Source organism: Ranitomeya variabilis, chromosome 4 (assembly GCF_051348905.1).
Source record: "Ranitomeya variabilis isolate aRanVar5 chromosome 4, aRanVar5.hap1, whole genome shotgun sequence".
Classification (NCBI taxonomy): Eukaryota; Metazoa; Chordata; class Amphibia; order Anura; family Dendrobatidae; genus Ranitomeya; species Ranitomeya variabilis.
In genome coordinates, this window is record NC_135235.1 from 316,885,213 (window position 1) to 316,889,314 (window position 4,102).

Genomic DNA, 4,102 nt, shown 5'->3' on the forward strand with positions numbered 1-4,102 from the left:
AGCATTCCGTATTATACGCTCTCCCATAGACTTGCATTGGCGTATTTTTTGCGCGATACGCTGACAAACGCAGCATGCTGCGATTTTCTGCGCCCGTACAACTCCGTAAATTACGGATCCGTAATATACACCTTATAGGACTAGACCCATTGAGAAGCATTGTGCCGTATGTAATGCGAGTTTTACGTACGTAGTTTTTGCGCTCTTACGTACGTAAAACACGCATGTGTGACCCCAGCCTTACAGGATGGCCGAGTGGTCTAAGGCGCTGCGTTCAGGTCGCAGTCTCCTCTGGAGGCGTGGGTTCAAATCCCACTTCTGACATCAGTTCTTTTATGTCATGAGATTGTACAGCTTCTCTCTGTTATTGATTAGTACATGTTACATTACATAATGGAATTTATATTTGTAAGCAGCAATACCAGGAACCTTCAGCTCTTCTGTCTAACACTCATGTAACTAATTTCAGCTTACAATGATTTCTTACAGACACCTAAGGAATTGAAAGTTAAATTAATATTTATTTGTGTGACATCTTTATCCCTGCCATTTGTATGGTATTCCATAAATGAGAATATCACAAAGCCTAACCCTTTCTCTACTGCGATCATGCCCCATACCTTGTGTGGACAATCACGACCTGTCTGATCACGTTCCTTAGTTTAGAGTGCAGTTATGTGTGCGCTAACACCTGTCGCTAATGGCCGGGAATATAGATATACAGCGTTTCACTACATAAACACCATAAACCAATCCCTGTGTGGTATTAAAATAATAAAGGAATATCAGCTAAACTAAAAATATCTCTTTGTAATGAAATATTGCAGTTGTCACATTGGCCACTAGACATCACTATGGTCAGACTGAGGTGTATCTGGATGGTCCACAAGTGGAGCTACCTAAGCTTCAAGTTAGTGACCCACCTCAAAGATAGATCAGCTTTTCATCGTTAGGGAACACACAGGAATTGGCCAGTTTGTGCACTAAGTACCCAACATTTCATAAGTATAATGTATTTGGCAGTAATGTAGTCTAAAGGGAACCTAACCGACAGGGCCGTACTGGGACTAAAATTCAGCCCTGGCATTTGAAGTTACACAGGCCCACTTGTCACATGGTGACCGTATAATATCTTTGTACAGTTGTAGGCAGGGCCAGTTTTAGGCAAAATGGGGCCCTAGGCAAAGTTTAAAATGGGGCCCCAAATGCTAACATATTGCACATCACACAAAAGCATTTCGGTTGTATTTACAAGCGCTGAGTTCAGGCCACTAAATGAGTTTGATCGACAATGCTGAAGTTGTTCAACACTTGTTTCCTGGCCTCTTTCCACCAGCTGAGGAATAATGATGGGACAGAACGATCACTAATAGATCACTAACAGATTACCATACAGTATCATGTTATCAGCAGCACATCTACAGTTTACGCTGGCAATGCGCTGCTGAGAACAATGATTTTTGTTCCAGCAAAAACAATCTGAATATGCAGCATTTTACTTGTTTAGTAAAATACACCCCATAGTCCTCCATATATTATAATGTGCACCACAGTCCTCCATATAGTATAATACACTCCCTATAGTCCTCCATATATTAAAATACACTGCTCAGTGCTCCGTATAGTATAATACACTCCTCATAGTCCTCCATATAGCATAATACACTCCTCATAGTGCTCCATATAGCATAATACACTCCTCATAGTGCTCTATATAGTATAATGCACCGCCATAGTCATCCATGTAGAACAATTCACTTCCCATAGTATAATGCACCCCATAGTTCTTCATATAGTATAATGTATTCCCCATAATCCTAGATACAGTATAATGCAGCCCACATATAGTATAATGCAGCCACCCCAGAGTATAATGCAGCCACTCCATAGAATATAATACAGCCCACCTCTCCATAATATATAATGTAGCCCCCATAGAATATAATGCAGCCCCCCATAGTATAACACAGCCTCCCACATAGAATATAATATACCCCCACAATAGTATATAACAGCCACATAGTATATAACATGGCCTCCCCCATAAAATATAATATACCCCCATAGTATTATTATTATTATTATTATTATTATTTATATAGCACCATTGATTCCATGGTGCTGTACATGAGAAGGGGTTACATACAAGTTACAGATATCACTTACAGTAGACAAACTAACAATGATGGACTGATACAGAGGGGCGAGGACCCTGCCCTTGCGGGCTTACATTCTACAGGATTATGGGGAAGGAGACAGTAGGATGGGGGTTGCATGAGCTCCGGTGTTGATGAGGCGGTAGCTTCGATAGTGATGAGGCGGCAGTGGTGTCAGTGCAGGCTGTAGGCTTTCCTGAAGAGATGAGTTTTCAGGTTCCGTTTGAAGGATCCGACTGTGATAGTATAAAGTATATAGCACAACCTGCATAGCAGATAACACGGCCCACGTAGCAGTATACAGGACAGCCCATGTAGCAGTATACAGCACAGTCCACATAGTAGTATAAAGCACAGCCCACATAGTAGTAAACAGCACTGCCCACATAGTAGTATACAGCACTGCCCACATAGTAGTATACAGCAGATCCCACATAGTAGTGTATAGCACAGCCCACATAGTAGTATACAGCACAGCCCACACAGTAGTATATAGCACAGCCCACGTAGTAGTATACAGCACAGCCCACACAGTAGTACACAGCAGAGCCCACACAGTAGTATACAGCACAGCCCACATAGTAGTATACAGCACAGCCCACATAGTAGCATACAGCGGAGCCCACACAGTAGTATACAGCACAGCCCACATAGTAGTATACAGCAGAGCCCACACAGTAGTATACAACACAGCCCACATAGTAGTATACAGCAGAGCCAGCACAGTAGTATACAGCACAGCCCACATAGTAGTATACAGCAGAGCCCACATAGTAGTGTATAGCACAGCCCACATAGCAGTATACAGCACAGCCCACACAGTAGTATACAGCAGATCCCACATAGTAGTATACAGCAGAGCCCACATAGTAGTATACAGCACAGCCCACATAGTAGTATACAGCACAGCCCACATAGCAGTATACAGCAGAGCCCACACAGTAGTATACAGCACAGCCCACATAGTAGTATACAGCAGAGCCCACATAGTAGTGTATAGCACAGCCCACATAGCAGTATACAGCACAGCCCACACAGTAGCATACAGCAGATCCCACATAGTAGTATACAGCAGAGCTCACACAGTAGTATACAGCACAGACCACATACTAGTATACAGCAGAGCCCACATAGTAGTGTTGTTGTGAATTCCGCTCTTTGGCTCCCTCCGGTGGTTGTAAGTGGCACTTTTGTGAGTTCTGCTCTTGGGCTCCCTCCGGTGGATTTAAGTGGAACTGCTGCTTCTTGGATTTAGCAGTCAGCAGCTGCTTCCACTGATCGTCTATTCTGGCTCGGCTATCTATCCTGGCTCTGTCCTTCAGCCTGTGCCAGTTGTCTATGGTTCCTGGTTGGATTCACATCTCTGCTTGGATTTCCCTGATATTCTGACCAGTTCAGCAAAGATAAGTCCTTGCTTTGTTCTTTTGCAGTTCACTTGTTGTGGACTTAATCGTTCAGCACATTCTATGTTTTTTCTAGTCCAGCTTGTCAGTATGGTTTTATTCAGTTAAGCTGGAAGCTCTGGAAAGCAGATTTACCCTCCGCACCTTTAGTCAGGTGTGGAGATTTTTGTAAACTCTGTGGTGGATTTTTCTAGTTTTTAATACTGACCGCACAGTATTCTGTCCTGTCTTATCTATCTAGCTAGACTGGCCTCCTTTGCTACATCCTGGTTTCATTCTGTGTATGTAATTTCCCTCTCCACTCACAGTCAATATTTGTGGGGGGCTGTCTGTCCTTTGAGAATTTTCTCTGAGGCAAGATAGATTTCCTGTTTCTATCTTTAGGGGTAGTTAGTCCTCCGGCTGTGACGAGGTGTCTAGGGAGTGACAGGAACATCCCACGGCTACTTCTAGTGTTGTGTTAAGCTCAGGAACTGCGGTCAGTACAGGTAACACCTCCTCCAGAGCACGTCCCATGTTGCTCCTAAACCACCAGTTCATAAT

General features: G+C 43.4%; 1 non-coding gene across 1 annotated transcript; it reads left to right on the plus strand.

Moving 5' to 3' along the window:
* Nucleotides 1-237: 237 nt before the first annotated feature.
* TRNAL-CAG (transfer RNA leucine (anticodon CAG)) lies at nt 238-324 on the plus strand. Its single transcript has one exon. It is a non-coding gene; the product is annotated as a tRNA-Leu (tRNA).
* The last annotated feature ends 3,778 nt before the right edge of the window (nt 325-4,102 follow it).